The sequence below is a fragment of the Acomys russatus genome, chromosome X (assembly GCF_903995435.1).
Source record: "Acomys russatus chromosome X, mAcoRus1.1, whole genome shotgun sequence".
NCBI lineage: Eukaryota > Metazoa > Chordata > Mammalia > Rodentia > Muridae > Acomys > Acomys russatus.
The window spans coordinates 118,730,217-118,747,906 of NC_067169.1; positions in this window are offsets into that span (position 1 = coordinate 118,730,217).

The window sequence follows — 17,690 nt, forward strand, 5'->3', positions numbered from 1 at the left end:
TCATACAAACGTTTATGTTGATACTCATGCCCCCATCTACTTTAATAACTACAACTATTATGTAAGTTTGACTATGAACCAATCTACTAATGTACTTAATTGATGAAGAGGCCCTGAGGTGATGGGAAACTCTGTCAGTCTGACTTTTATTCTGGCTCTAGCTAAACAGAATGAAATCATCAACAGCTGAACCCAAGTAGAGCAGTGCAGAGGCACCATCGCTGCATCTTACAGGTAATATAGAAGTGAAACTAACACTTAAAAAATGACCATAGCTTATTTATAAATTGAAAAAATAAATTTATCTTATGAATACGAGTTTTCATTCTCCAAGAAGTGTTTATACTTTTAAAATGAAACATAGATAAAATAATTACAGGCTTTTTATGGAGAAGCACAATTCAAAATTAATTGGTTCTTTTTTTGCAATATGGAACATGGGAATTCTGTTATATGCATATTGTTGACCATATAATTTTTATTTTAAGTAATCTTTAACATTTGGTCACAGTTAAAAGTCTCTATGCAAAGTTCTACTACTAGATCCAAACAGAGTATCTCCTGATACTTGTCAATAAGATAACCACAATTCCAAAATAACTGGGTTTTTTTTCCAGCATTTATGAATAAAATTAGGGTTGGTAACAAGAAGACATAATCTACAGTTTCTAAGACAACAAAGCTTCTATGAAGCATGTATATGACTTGATTAAACTTTTACCACAAATCATCTTAAGAGTTAATAGAAACTCTCAAAGATCCACTTCTCCTGGGCCTACACCTCTTCTGTAGTAACTAAGAGTTTTGAATAAAGAAAGGTTGAAGAACTTTGATGTAATAACCCATTATTATTGAAATATTAACATGTTCTGTCTGAGACTGTATCCACACTAGTGCAAATCTTGGGAGAGAAGCTTTTTTTTTTCTCATAGTTCCTGGCCTTTGTGATGATTTCTGCAGCTAGAGAATGTCAGGATTTAAGTGATGCATCCTTTCATGATATTCCTGCAACTTTTGTTCCTGCCAAAGAATGATAACATCCGGGTCATGTTAAATTGGCATTGTCCTTACACAGGGACTTTGTATGCCACAGGCAATGGACTGGTTTTCTTGCTAATCAATCATACTCTATATTACAAATGAGATTGATTCTGACCCAAGATGATTTGTCAAATAGTTTTCTTCCTGGATGATTCCAATCTCTGGGTATGTTAGAATGGGAAATCTCTGAGATAAAATTCCTAGGCATTTATTTAATGCTATGTATTACTGGTTTCGTTCTTATTTTAATCAAAATAGTCCTTCATAAGACTTTTTGGATGTAGTATTGTCATCTATAAAATTAACATGTAAAATGTGAGGCTCACTGAGATAAAATACTCAGAAATGGACCCTGGGTTCCAAAGATACCTAAAATTCTCTTCCTTAGCACAATTCATTGCAGGAGTGATACATATTTAGGATCTTCCAAGAAAAAGACTAGCTAGTGTCTTTTCTGTTCCTGTGGTGGTGGATATGGCTAAAGCTGTGCTTACTGTGATCTGTCTCACGTACTCTGTTCTCCCTCTCCTCCAAACACTTTCTAATGGTGTACCTGTTGAAGCTGCTTCTCTCTCTCCAAATAAAGAGTTGAATTAATTGTGAATTTCTGAATTGAACTTATTCATGTTTTTAAGACATAAAGAATTAATCAAAATAGCTATGTCCTGATTTATTACACTTTTACAATGCATTCTATATTTGGATCTTTGTTATACAATGTTGGAACAAGTAGAATGGTTGTTGGCAAATGAAAGAAAACTGCTTATATCAGGACCTTTGGTGAATTTCAACTGGTATCTCAGTGGCAGAAAATATTTACAGAAGTTGCTATAGACATTGTAGATACAATAACAAATCTTTCTTCAGTTAATTTCTTTTTTTTTTTTAGGATGAAAAGTTGGTTTAACTTTTATTAAGTCATAAAATTATGTACATATGCCAAAGAATTGCATTTTTCCTTATGATTTATCATCAGTAAACATTTGGTTTGTATATCTATTCAATATGTTTATATACTTTTTTCCATCTTTTTTTATTAATTTATTCATATTACATCTCAATGGTTATCCCATCCCTTGTATCCTCCCATTCCTCCCTCCCTCCCATTTTCCCCTTACTCCCCTCCCCTATGACTGTGACTGAGGGGGACTTCCTCATAGGGTATCAAGTCTCTCCTTGGTAGCCTGCTACCCTCCCTCTGAGTGCCACCAGGTCTCCCCATCCAGGGGACATGGTCAAATATGAGGCACCAGAGTACATGTGAAAGTCATACCCCATTCTCCACTCAACTGTGGAGAATGTCCTGTCCATTGGCTAGATCTGGGTAGGGGTTTGAAGTTTACAGCCTGTATTGTCCTTGGCTGGTGCCATAGTTTGAGCTGGACCCCTGGGCCCAGATCTGCCTATCATAATCTTCTTGTAGGTTTCTAGGATCCTCTGGATCCTTCTATTGCCCCATTCTCCCATGCTTCTCTCAACTAGAGTCCCAGTAGGATGTCCTCCCCTCTCTCTCCCACTTTCCTGGTAAGTGAAGACTTTCATGGGACATGCCCCTTGGGCTAGGATGCAGATATAAGTGAGTATATACCATTTGAGTCTTTCTGCTTCTGGGTTAACTCACTCATTATGATCATTTCTAGCTCAATCCATTTATCCACAAATTTCGGGAATTCCTTGTTTTTAATAGCTGAGTAGTATTCCATAGTGTAAATGTATCACAGTTTCTTTATTCATTCTTCTACTGAGGGACACTTAGGCTGTTTCCATGTTCTGGCTATTATGAATAAGGCTGCTATGAACATGGTTGAGCAAATTTTCTTGTTATGTGCTAGAGCATCTTCTGGGTATATTCCAAGGAGTGGAATAGCTGGGTCTTGAGGAAGCCCTATTCCCATTTTTCTAAGGTAGCACCAGATAGATTTCCAAAGTGGCTGTACTAGTTTGCATTCCCACCAGCAATGAAGGAGTGTTCCTCTCTCCCCACATCCTCGCCAGCATGTGGTGTCACTTGAATTTTTGATCTTAACCATTCTGATGGGTGTAAGATGGAATCTCAGAGTTGTTTTGATTTGCATTTCCCTGATGACTAAGGAGGTTGAGCATTTCTTTAAATGTTTCTCAGCCTTTTGATATTCCTCTGTTGAGAATTCTCTGTTTAGTTCCAAGCCCCATTTCTCAATTGGGTTATTTGGTTTGGTGGTGTTTAATTTCTTGAGTTCTTTATATATTTTGGATATTAGACCTTTGTCAGATGTAGGGTTGGTGAAGATTTTTTCCCAGTCTGTAGGCTGTCGCTTTGTTCTCATGACAGTGTCTCCTGCCTTACAGAAGCTTCTCAGCCTCATGAGGTCCCATTTATTAATTGTTCACATTAAGGCCAAGGCTGTTGGTTCTGTTCAGGAAGTTGTCTCCTGTGCCAATGTGTTCCAGGCTCTTCCCCACTTTTTCTTCTAACTGAATTAGTGTCTCTGGTTTTATGTTGAGGTGTTTGATCTACTTGGATTTGAGTTTTGTGCAAGGTGGCAAATATGGGTCCAGTTGCATTTGTTTACACATAGACCTCCAGTTAGACCAGCACCATTTGTTGAAGATGCTATCCTTTTTCCATTGAATGGATTTGGCTCTTTGTCAAAAATCAAGTGACCGTTTGTGTGTGGATTCATATCTGGGTATTCAATTTGATTCCACTGATCAACCAGCCTGTTGCTGTGCCAGTACCATGCTGGTTTTTTTGTTTTTTTAAATTTTATTTTATCAATTTATTCATATTACATCTCAATAGTTATCCCTTCCCTTGTATCCTCCCATTCTTCCCTCCCTCCCATTTTTCCCTTACTCCCCTCCCCTATGACTGTGACTGAAGGGGACTTCCTCCCCCTGTATATGCTCATAGGGTTCAAGTCTCTTCTTGGTAGCCTGCTATCCTTCCTCTGAGTGCCACCAGGTCTCCCCAATCAGGGGATGTGGTCAAATATGAGGCACCAGAGTATGTGTGAAAGTCAGTCCCCACTCTCCACTCAACTATGGAGAATGTCCTGGCCATTGGCTAGATCTGGGTAGGGGTTTGAAGTTTACTGCCTGTATTGTCCTTGGCTGGTGCCATAGTTTGAGCTGGACCCCGGGCCCAAATCTGCCTATCATAATGTTCTTCTTGTAGGTTTCTAGGATCCTCTGGATCCTTCTACTTTGCCATTCTACCATGCTTCTCCCATGGAAACAGCCTAAGTGTCCCTCAGTAGAAGAAAGGATAAAGAAACTGTGGTACATTTACACTATGGAATACTACTCAGCTATTAAACACAAGGAATTCCTGAAATTTGTGGACAAATGGATTGAACTAGAAATGATCATAACGAGTGAGTTAACCCAGAAGCAGAAAGAGTCAAATGGTATATACTCACTTATATCTGCATACTGGCCCAAGGGGCATGTCTCATGAAAGTCTTCACTAACCAGAAAACTGGGACAGAGGGGAGGACATATTATTGGTACCATGCTGTTTTAATTACTGTTGCTTTATAGTACAGCTTGAGATCAGATATGGAGATTCCTCTGGAGGATCTTTTATTGTGCAAGATTGTTTTAGCTATTCTCGGTTTTTTGTTTTTCCATATGATGTTCAGAATTGAACTTTCAATGTCTTTGAAAAAATGTGTAGGTATTTTGATAGGGATTGCATTGAATCTGTAGATTGCTTTCTGTAAGATGGCCATTTTTACTATGTTAATTCTCTCGATCCATGAGCAGGGAAGATCATTCCATCTTCTCATGTCATCTTCAATCTCTTTCTTCAGAGTTTTGATTTTTTTTTTCAAACAAGTCCTTCAGTTTCTTGGTTAGAGTAACTCCTAAATATTTTATATTGCTTGTGGCTAATGTGAAGGGTGTGGTTTTCCTAATTTCTTCCTCTGCAAGCTTGTCATTTGTGTATAGGAATGCTACAGACTTTTTTGAGTTCATTTTGTATCCAGCCAATTTGCTGAAGGTGTTTATCAGCTGTAGTAGTTCTCTGGTGGAATTTTGAGTGTCACCTATGTACACTATCATATCATCTGCAAATAGGGATAATTTGACTTCCTCCTTTCCCATTTGGATACCCTTGGTCTCCTTTTGTTGTCTTATTGCTCTGGCTAGAACTTCGAGTACTATATTGAAGAGATATGGAGAGAATGGGCAGCCTTGCCTTGTTCCCAATTTTAGAGGAATCTTCAGTTAATTTCTAGAGCACTTCAGTTAAGAGATTTTATGTTCATTTGTTTTTCCCCTTTTATTTTTGAAAGTTGGGTTGTTTTTATTCCCCAAAGAATTATTTTGATTGCAAGTCATTCTTTCCCTTTAAAATATTGAAATTATAATCCTTAATAAACTTGAATGATGCCAGGAAACTTATCATCCAGGAATGCAATCTTGACAAATGTTGATGAGTTACCAAAACATAATACTCCTCTTTGTTGGGTCTTTCTGTCTCCCACAGGAACAAATGGAAAAAAAGATAAAAGCAGTTTTGCAAATGAGTGTTTTTATAATATCCACCAAGACATAATGTAGTTTAATAAAGGACTTCACCTATCTTACAGTAAGTTATTTGAAACATATAAGCATCCATGATAGTTGCCAGGCATATCTTCTTTGTGTTCTATAATGCATGTCTTCATAACTAAGAGGCACACTTGCATCTTTTGTGCAATTTATAGAATTTCAAGTCTAGAAAAATAATTCCAATACATTACAAATAAAAATGTGATTATGGAACATTTTTCTTATTTTTTTATGAGGGAGACATAAGTGACATTTTCATACGTAATTTAAAAACAAACATCATATATGTAAGTATAAGGAAATTTTTTTATTAATAACAAAGACACAAATGGGAATGTGTCAGCATATGCTTTTTCTGTGTGTTGAGGACGTTGACAACCATGTCTCTAGATCATTGTCATTGCAAATAGTATATACTGTGCATGTGTGTGTGTGTGTGTGTGTGTGTGTGTGTGTGTGTGTGTGTGTGCGTGCTGTCTCTGTCTGGATGTCCATGAGATTTTTATCTTTTCCTTCTGGACACCAATATTTTACAGTTACATGGGGCCATGACTATATTGGTATATAAAGGGAACATTCCAAAAAAAAAAAACAACAACCTCCGTCTTCTTGGAAGCTTATGTCATATCATGACTCAATCAAATATATCAAATCCATTGGCCTTTGTTAGGGAGTGGAATCTGTTCAAATCTAATAGAATTTCCAAGAGGAAGTTTAGACTCACCAAGATAGGAAAGCTGTTTTCTTCAAGGCTGCCAAATACAAAAGGCAAAACATGATGAGTGTAACCCTTATATAATTCCTGATTGTTTCACGATTCTTCTTGCTGTATATAGTTTATTTTATTTATATTTAATAATATAAATGTATATGGAAAAAGAAATCTAATAAAAATTGCTTAAAAATAAAATACAAACTTTATGAAAGATAAAAAAAAATATAAGAGGAAAAACCAAGGCCACCTCAGCTCCACCAGCACAAACAGAGCTGAATACTCAAAGGAAGACATTCGCTTCACACTACTACTCTTTTCCATAGGGTCAGTGTTAGCCTGGGCTTTTTTCAAGTGAAGAAAAGAATATACCATTAGTAATAGACTTTCTTTGCTCCTACAAAAAAGTTCCCAAGGCCCTGTCCCTAAGAGATGCCTCCTCCATACTGATTGCCTTCCAGGTGTCCATTAAAATGCAATGATAGCTCAGGAAGTGCCCCTTTGGCTCTAGCAATTATCCTTTTGAACCACTTCATAGGTGCAGAATGCCAATATTCACATTTATTTAAAGCTCGCCAACGGTCAGTGTTCTTAATAGGCATGCTTGTCTCATTAGACTTTCAGTGAGTTCTGATGTTCTGTATAGGCTCAACTAATTGTTTAACATCAGCCAATTAATGAAATGTCTGTCGTCTGGTTTTTAAAATCTGCCTTCATGTGCTTTACATTGCACAAACTGTATCCATGTACATGACTTTGCATTTCAAATGTGTGGCACACATGTATTTTCTGGTTTTCTACAGTAACTCAATATATAATCACTTTAATGTGCTTTATTATTTTTCAACAAGACGGCTCTGTGAGGGAGATACTGGTTGAACAGTACATTAGTTTTTCTCATAAAGGCAGTAACTACACTGCTAATGCATTGAATTATTTTAAAATGCAAAATATATTTTTTATGAAAACTTCATTTTCATCACGAACATTACTATGCTTACAGACTTTTTTTTAACAATAAGTACCTCATTACTATCTCTTTCACACTATAATACAGAACCAATGTTCCTACTTACTTCAATAGTAAAGTCAAGAGCCATTACAAAATTAATAATGCTCACATATTCAACTCATTTTATAAGCTAGACCCTAAGACAATCATGCAAATGTCATGTAAGAGAAAAATTTAAATTCTTTGTTTTCTGGATTCTTAGTATAGAGTGAAAAAAATCTTCAAAAGTATAAGTGCATAACTCATTATCACAGAGAAAAGAGACAGTAGAAATTTTAAAGCAAGTCTAAAAAATCAAAAGGCCAAGAAGAAGTGTCTGTTTACTGCAGAGGCGTGCAGTCACAAACCTAGAAAGGCAAGATAGACTGTGTGATTTTATGTCACAATGTTAATTTCAAGGTTTCAGAAAGAGATTAAGTTAAGTATATTCTTTGTATTAAGTCAAAATCACATGCCATATAATTTAGAATGCTTTCCACCAAAATGTTCAATATCCTCCAGACAGAAAAAAAGCATGTTTGGGTTACCACAAAATTCCACACATATGGAATATATATCTAAGCAATGTGAAATGAGAAATTATAAAACCAAGGCCATACAGCCCACAATTTCTGTCAATAAATACATTAACAATAATTTTAGCTGAATTTCCTGTGGGGGGCAATGAACTACATTTAGCTTGGCCAGATATTTTGACATTGCAAAATAACAATCATAATCTAGGTATGAACACTCATGTAGCTAAATGTGTTTAAAACTGATAGAGAATTACCACTGAGAATTCAAATTGCTTTTTTGAATTTGAAGCCTACAACATTCACAAATATGAATGTTTGTTGTGATAAAAGAAAGAAATGTTTGATATTAGTAGATAAAACTTAAATGGAGTACATAATTTTTTTCAAGTAACCATGTTTTTCCTTAGTCCTTAAAATATATGCCATAAATTATTATGTCATGAATAAAAACATGCATGCATGTGGAGAACTAGAAAAATATGAGGATGGTATTTTAAAAGGTAGAATGTTAGGGTTACAGGAATTGTTCTGCTGTATAGGGCTTGTTATCACTAATAAGCACACTGGTAGCCCCACACTCTTCTAAGAATTTTCTGTGCAAATGTGTATAAAACTCAAAAGTATTGTATGTCTCTTGGATGGATGAAAATGTGGAGACACAACATGGTTACGTTGTTTGTCAAGAGTTGCAAAACCAAATTTGTACACTGTGTGGTACCAAAGGACTTGATTTTTGATCCTGGAGAACGTATTATTTTTCATCATAAAATCAAAAGTAAGAAAGATCTTTGAGTGATCAGGAAGTGAAATTCTTTTGATAAAAAGAAAGGGCAACTGAGATAATCTTTCAGAAATACATTCTTCAGTAAATACACAAGAGAATTGTGTAACTCAGGAAAAGCTCAGTGGCATACATCCTCTATAGTTGGAATTAAAAAAGAAGAGGGCCCAGCTTCCTGGATAGTCACTCTGTCTGAAATGATAGTTAGGGTTTGCACTGCAGGAGCTTTAATGTCAGTACACTTTGAAGACAGACCCAGAGTCTGCTTCACTCCTGCAGGGGTTGAGGGTTTGGGGCAGGATTTAGAGCAGGTTATTGCTACCTGACACTTATCCTCTCTGCCTTCCACTTTTTTTTTCCTATAAAATAGATTTGATATCAGCGTTTTTGCTGACATTCAGACTAGTGTTTTTCATCTTACATGTCCTCATAGCAGCTTGAAGGTTTTTATTCTCCAATATTTTTACTTTGGCACATTGTCACCATCAAGACCAGCAGTTGTAATCCTCTACAGGTGTAAGAGTAGTGAGAGCAGCTTCAAGGTGGAAGCTACAGCAAGCAGCACATACACCACAAGTGGGTAGGTCATGGCAGAACACAGAAGTCAGAAAATGCACCAAGCCCATGCATTTCAAAAAACACTTACCTTTCAGCATTTTCCATGAAACACACATTGTATTATCTCTCTCTTTTTTCCAGTTTTGTTAGTATTTTGAAAGTTACATAAAATCTGTTTAGGTCATATTAACCCTGCTACCCCAATTCTTCCCAAATATACTCTGCTTTGCTAGCCACTCAACTTATGTTCTATTTTTTTTTTAATCCTTAAAGACCAATTTGTGCTCCCCAAATAGTCTTGGCTACATGATCTTCCACTGAGGGTTGGTCAACTTACAAGGTGCTACCAGGTCACTCCTCGCTGTAGCTAAAAATTACCAATAGCCTATGACCCAACTACCTTCTCCATCCTGAGATTTGGTCTGGCTTGGGTTTACATAGGTCTTGATCATGATCTCTCAACGACTGCAAGTTTATATGTGCAGTTACTCTGCTGTTTCCAGAAAATGTCTCTTTGTAGTCATCAACTGCCTTTGGCTGTAATGACCTCTTCTTCAGTGATCCCTGAGCCTTGGGAAGGGGATGTAGTACACATTTTCTCCAAAGGACATAATATTCTAGTCTCATCTATATGTTGACCATTCATTGTGTATAGTACTAAATACTTAGTGTCAGTTTAATATTATGTCTAGTTAATACTACTAGGTTCTCCCCTAGGGCCTAAAACCTAATTAGACATAGATTCTGAGCCTGATAATGTTGCCAGGTATAGATTTCATCTCATGGAGTGGGACTCAAAGCCTATCAGAATGTGGCTGTTTAATTCCAATGATGTTCTTGTCACTGTTAAACCCAGATGGCATGACATGCCAATCCCAGTCATAATCGTAGCCTGTAGGATTTATTATTAAGAGGGAGAGAGGGAGGGAGAGGAAAAGGAGGGACATAATTTTTAAAATGTTTCTCTAGCCCCTCCCTAAGGACATGGGATCAGGTGAGCCTGCCTTGCCCTGAGGACATGAGAGCAGGAGGGGGGGGTGAGGCCTGCCCTCAGGACATGGGAACTGGAGAGCCAGCCTTGCCCTGAGGACATGGGAGCAGGTGAGCCGGCCTTGCCCTGATAGCTTGATACACTACAGCATCCCTAACAAGAAAAAAGAATGCTTCTCTAAAACCTACTACTCTAGAAGTTTCATATATATTGGAGTTACTCTGTAACAAAGAAACAGTGCTCTCTTTTGTTTAGAAAGGGAAATGTAACAGACTTGTGACTCTTTACCTTGAGAAAATACCCAGGGGGTATTATTCAAATGCAGATGCAAGCCTTGTTCAAGAGAGTCTCATTCTAGAGGTCTGGATCAGAGGTCTCTGGCATCAGCAACTTTTTTCAATAAAAGTTTTATTGAAGTCTCATTCATATATCATGAGATATATCATTTTTAAATTTTCAATTGAGTGGTTTTAGCACAGTCTCCAAGTTGTATATGAACCATCATTTTTCAACTCCAGAACACTTTCTTTGTAATTATATTTTATTAGTCTTTGAAAATTTCATGTGTTTTGATCACAATTATCCTTCCTTCAACTCCTTAAATATCATCTTCCACCTCCACCTCCTACCCAAATTTATTCTGTGTCTCTGTCTCTGTGTCTGTCTCTGTCTCTTTCTCTTTCTCTGCCTATCTGTCTCTTTCTCCCTCTCTCTCCTTCCCTCTCTCGGGGTGGTTCTTTGAGAAAATCAACATGACAGATTAGCCCTTAGCCAAACTAACTAAAAGGCAGAGAGACAACATACAAATCAACAAAATCAGAAATGAAAAGTGGGACATAATAACAGACACTGAGGAAATCCAAAGAATTATTAGGTCTTACTTAAGTGCCAAGAATCACATAAAGAAATGTTCAATATCGATAGTCACCTGGGAAATTAAAATCAAAACAACTCTGAGATTCCATCTTACACCCATCAGAATGGCAAAGATCAAAAACTCAAAGTGACAGCAGATGCTGGTGAGGATGTGGAGAAAGGGGAACAACACTCCTCCATTGCTGGTGGGAGCACAAACTTGTACAATCACTTTGGAAATCAATCTGGCACTTTCTCAGAAAATTGGGAATGATTCTATCTCAAGACCCAGCTATATCACTCCTGGGCATATACTCCAAAGATGCTTCACCACACAACAAGGACATTTGCTCAACTATGTTCATAGCTGCTTGATTCATAATAGCCAGAAACTGGAAAGAATCTAAATGCCCTTTAGCTGAAGAATGGATAAAGAAGCTGTGTACATTTACACTATGGAATACCACTGAGCTATTAAAAGCAAGGAAATCATGAAATTTGAAGACAAATGGATGATCTAGAAAAGATCATCGTGACTGAGGTAACCCAGACCCAGAAAGACACACATGGGATATACTCACTCATAAGCAAATATTAGCCATGTTATACAGGATAGCCATACTATAATTCACAGGCCCAAAGAAGCTAAGTAACAAGGAGGGTCCATGGGAAGGCCTCCTTGAATCTCACTGAGATGGTGAAATAGAATTGACAGCAGAAGTAGATGTAGAGAAGGAACTGCATAGGAGAGAGTGTGTGGAGGGAACAAAAGGGGGATCAGATGTGGGGAGGGGGGGAAGGGGAGGGGAGAGGACTTGGAGAGAAAAGGGAAATTGAGGGCGAGGGCATCAGAGATAATCTGGAGACCGAGACTAGGGAAGGCTTACAGGGAGGTTATAGGGATGTCTCTAGCTGAGCTTCCTAGCAGCAGGGGACATGGAGACCGAGGAGGCCACCTACTAGCTAAGGAGGACTCTAGTGGAGGGAGGGGAATACCAATCCATCTACAAAACCTTCAACCCAAAATTTACCCTGCCTACAAGATATATAGAAATAAAGACAGAGTTAATACTGAGGGAATGTCCAACCAATGCCTGGCCCAACCTGAGACCCACCCCATGGGATAGAGCCACTCCCTGTCACCATTAAGGAATACTCTGCTATATTTACAGACAGCAGCCTACCTAAACTGTTCTCTGACAGGAATATCCAACAGATGATCAAATAAGATGTTGAGACTTACAGTCAAGCATTAGGTGGAGCTCAGGGAGTCCTGTGGAAAAGTTGGAGGGAAGGCTAAAAGGACCCAGAGGTGACAAGAATGCTACAAGAAGACCAACAGAGTCAACTAACCCATGAGGGCATACAGAGATGGAATAACCAACCAAAGAGCATGCACGAACCTGGCCTAGGTCCCCTACACATATGTAACCAATGGGCAGTTTGATCTTCATGTACATGCCCTAGTAAGTTGAGCGGATGCTATGTATGACATGGACTCTACTGTCTGTTTTCCACCATCCCCCCCCCGGGAGATGCTTTTCCTGGCCTCAGGTGGTGAAGAGGAACTCAGTCCTGAGGCTACTTGATGTGTTGGGTTGGATTGGTGGGGAGCTCCTCTTTTCTGAGGAGAAGGGCAGAGGGTATGGGGGGAAGAGGATGGGAGGGATGGAGAACAGGAGGAGAGGAGGGAGGGGACTAGAGTTGAGATGTAAAGTAAATATATAAAATTTAAGAAAAGAAAAAAGAAGACTGATTTTGTCTCTCCCAATAGCAATCAGACGTCAATAGCTCCTGATCTAGGGTAATATTTCATTTCTTCTTTCCCTCTTCCATGCTGGGATTTCGTCCAGTTGAAGCTTGTGCAAGTCTTATGCATGCAGCCACAACTACTGTGAGTTCTTATGTGCATCTGTTCAGGCTGTTTCTTGAAGTCATCCACCACTTCAGACTCTTAAAAATATTTCTACCTTCTGTTCCACAAAGATCCCTGACACTTGAGGATAGGGGTCTAATACAGATATCCCATTTAAGGCTAAGCACTCCAAAGTCCCTTATTATTTGAATGCTGACCAATTATTAATCTTTGTGTCAATTGTCGTCCCTTGCAAGAAGAATCATCTCTTGTGCCTGTTGAAAGATGAACTAATCCAAGGGTCTATCTACAGTCATTTTTAATGTTATTTCAATTTAGTGGAACAATAGTACTAGGTTTTCCCCTAAGGCCCATGGCCCATCTATCTGTAGGTTTCTTGGCCTTGTTGACAGTGATAACTTTTAAAATTCTATTGTTTCTTCTCACGTAAAACTAAAATGAAGAACTCTTTCTCTGATTACATCAAAGAAAAACCCCATTACTTATTTACCCCAGACATCTTCCCAAGGCACTGGCCATAGGGCACATCTAGCCCTCTAGATAAAGTTTCCCATGTGACACAGGCATAGAGTACTCTTCTCAGGCTAAGTGGTAAGAGATATCCTTTAACATTTTTATAAATCTCCAGGAATTTTTAGAATTACCTCACCCACAGATCTCCTGATCATACTCCCGTACCATAGATGTGAGGGGAAATGGTCAAGGAGGGATGTGTCTCTAGAGGCATTCTCAATTAGCCTGCCTAGACTGGAGTAAGAGATAATGGTAGTTTCCAACTCTAAGGACAGACCAATTACTCAGGGAACTGAAAGGAAACATCTGTTATGTGGGTCCATTTATAAAGTTCTTCCATTTATCCTTATTGGACTAAAGCTTTTATAGGAAAGAACATTACAGATTAAACATAGAGGAAAAGCTTCCAATGAATTTCTTAGTGCTAAATATGCATTGGCTCCTATGTTATTCTTTTATTTTTCTGAATTTCATAAAATGAATTTTGTCTGTATTCATCTTCCTCCTCCAAGTACTACCATATGCACTGCCTAGTCTCGACCAACCCAACTTTGCATCCTTTTTTTTTCTTAAACCCCCAAATCCATTTTGTCTTGCTTTTGACGTTTGGATGAGTAGCCTTCCATTGTGTGGATTGATATGTCAGGAGACAAACCCTTTATTCAAACTTAACACACACACACACACACACACACTATCAATAGTCAATATCTCTTTAACTGTACATGGGATTTGGTATACATCTCCCATACATATGTTGAGATTTTATTTGGGTTGCAGAATGCTCATCCCTAAATGGGATTACCCATATCATGTCTCCTTCTGCCAACACCCAGGAATCATTTCAGAAGAAAAGGTAGAAAGTTTTACCAGCCAGAAGAGATAGATGGATACAAGGAAATAGTGTTTTCCAGAAATAGCAGGGCAATTGCACATATAAATACATAACATTAATGACAGCATACACAAGACCGTATGCTGCTCTTCACAATACATGACTTTACTTAAAAGCCCACTTGTCTCAAACTTAAAGCTAACTGCTATAAATTTAGCTCTGATAAGCATGGTTTCATCTATGCAAAGCCTGCCTGCTTTACATATCTATGAAACTATGGTCAATATCTGTTAGGCATAAATAAATTTAGTGTAATTCCCCTAACAGCAAACTCTTGTTTGTTTATTTTGAGACAAACATCTCTCTACTATGTAGCTCAGGATATATTGAAAATGCCATATAGATCAGGCTGGCCTCAATCTCAGAGAGATCCACCAACCTCTGCTTCCTGAGTGCTGGCATTAGAGGTGTAAACTACCATGTCTGGTTACCATCAATACCTAACCCCACTTACATATTGTGAATAACCCTCTAATCAAGTCCTAATCTCTACTCAAGATTAAGAATCAGTTTTGTTTGTTTGTTTGTTTGTTTTGGTTTTTGGTTGGTTTTTTTTTTTTTTTTGGTTTTTTGAGACAGGGTTTCTCTGTGTAGCCTTGGCTATCCTGGACTCAATTTGTAGACCAGGCTGGCCTCGAACTCACAGCGATCCACTTGCCTCTGCCTCCCGAGTGCTGGGATTAAAGGGGTGTGTCAGTTTTCTAGTCAAAGCTTCTCCAGCTGCAGCCGTACTCCTTACCCCCAGTCATGCCAGTGTACGGCTTTCTTTTTTGTGTATGGCTGCATTTCTTTACTCTTGCCCCTCCTATCTCTCTTGCAAGTGATTAAAGTTCACTCAAGTTAATAGGTCAGATTAGAGAGGTGGCTCAGTGAGTGAGAGCACTTCCTGCTTTCCAAAGACTAGAGTTCAGCTCCTAGCACCTACATTGGGTAGCTCACATCTGCCTATAATTCTAGCCCCAAGGTATCAGATACCATTTTCTGGTCTCTGTGGGTACCCATACACATAGAGAGACATATAAATAAAAATAAAATATATATTTAAACATGTCATTAGATGTTTTGACTTGGGAAGTCATATCCAAATGTTGGGGCTTACTCAATGTACCCTTGAACATCATTTAAAATCCCTGTCAAATCTGTTACTAACAGTAATTGTCATCATCTAAATAATGATAATATTTACCACCTAACTGTCAAGGACAAACTGTTCTTCATTTGAGTTAAGATAAGCCAGTACCTTCTTAGATTATAATCTTTAGCTGGGGACAGCTCAGAGCACAAGGCATAAAATCTGAGGCATGTGTGTAACGCCTCATATTGGTTCTCTGTTGCTGAGTAATGAAGGGTCATGAACTCAGCAGCTTAAAGCATTACATGCCTTACTTTTCTCATTGGTTTCATGAGTTACCATCAGTTAGCTGCATGATAATTCGGGGTCTTGCCAAAGCTATAGTCAATGTGTTGGCTGGAGCTATGATCTCATGAACAGCTTTGCCTCTGCTTCCAGGTTAACTGGGATTACTGGCAGAGTTCATTTCCTTGAAGCTGTGCATTTCCTATCACCTCATTTCTTCAATGTCACTAAGAACTAGAATCTGGCCTCTAGAAACTCCTTTGAAAAAGGCACCTACTTATGGCATAATATCCATTTTGGTGTATCAAACTGATTGGCAGCCCTAATTTCTTCTTGAAAGTCCCTTCGATTTTGTCATGTGATATCACATATTGCACCTCCCCCACACACATGATATCCATTCTATTCATGGGGCCTGGCCACACTGGAGAGGTATTAGCCAGATACATATCCTGGGATGAGTATCATATTGTGGGACATACCAAATTTCTGCTTAACTCTTCCCATTTCGGAAAGGCTCCAGAAGACTTCAGTCTTACATAGAAGGCTCTTCTCCCCTCCCCATCCTCACTGAAGCAGTGGACCTAAAGCCTCAGGAACAGTAACCTGACTTAGTTTCTCCAGGCATTAAATTGTTAAAGCAACCTTTACTTCTTTGCTGTCTATGGGACCACAGTAAATTAATGAATTAATTTTGTTAAGCTCATTAGTCAGACAAAGGATGCTACAGAAATATGCAAATTATTATTATTTTGAAATCTTGTGGCTGTCATTGCAGAGTCTGCACTTAGTTATTAGATACTGCGCCTTTGCCATCTATCAGCCTCTAGCTCAATAACAATGCTTGTATTTTGCTTCAAACCATTAATTTGAAAATAACCACCTTAGTGCTCATGATGTGATAGGGAATTACTTGCCCTGGGAACTTGCCAGCAAGAATTATGAAAAAAACAAAAATGTGCATTAGCTGAAGCTTGAAGAGGAGAACTAATGAGGAAGCGGGAGGAACATCTCAACAGCCTGCCCCTCCCACCCTCCAGGGATTACAGAATAGCTGTGCAGATGGGTTTCCAGCATCTCTTGGATTTCCCCCAAAGACCTGTGTGTTCTCATGGGTAAATTTCAAATCAGCATCTCTTTCCGTACTGCTACACCTATAGTTGCCCCCAATATGATTCAGGGGTCTCTGCCTAGGGATTTGCCAAGGGTGATTTTCTTTCCTAGTTTCTACTTAAGTCCTCCTGGAAGATGTGAGACCTGCTCCCCAGATAACACCATATTCTCCAAGGGGCTTCCCATCATTCATTTGGGTCATTACTTCCTACTTCTGCCAACTTCCACCCACTGAGCTGCTGATGGTCTCTTAAATTGCTTCCTTGAACTCCATCCTTCTCTTGATCATCAGGGATCTATATTTTACAGGTATCTTTGACACTTCTGGAAGACTTTCCCCTCCATCAGCCCACTTGGTCCTCTGAAATATATTCTCCCAGGGAAAACATTCCAAATAACACAGTCACTGTCTTCCTGGCCCAGAGGTTGCTGATAAAGAACCAACCATCTCAATAGTAAGAGAAAGGTTTAAGTGAGTCAACAATGTAAAAGAAAATATGCCTTGACCTAGAAATGCCCAAATCTGAGCTTGCAGTGGTGCCTCCCTCACTCACTGTGATGGGAAGGGATTGTGCCCCAAGATGTTCCACATCTATGGGTTACTCTAGCCATCTTCATCCATTGAAGATAGAGCCATGCAGTTCATCTGAGATCCCCCCGATAACACATTGCTTATATTTCAGTGTGCACAGTTGTAGGAGCAAGTTAGGAATGGATCTGCCACTCACTCTACCTCTGCACACACACACACACACACACACACACACACACACACACACACACACAAATTCTAAAGGCTTTACAGAAGGAAATCCAAGGTATCTCTGTCCTAACATCAGTTGTACCTCTGTACAGCCTGATATTTTCCCCTAGAACTTCTGTATGATGAAATTCTAATTCCTAATACCTCATAACGCAACTGTGTTAAA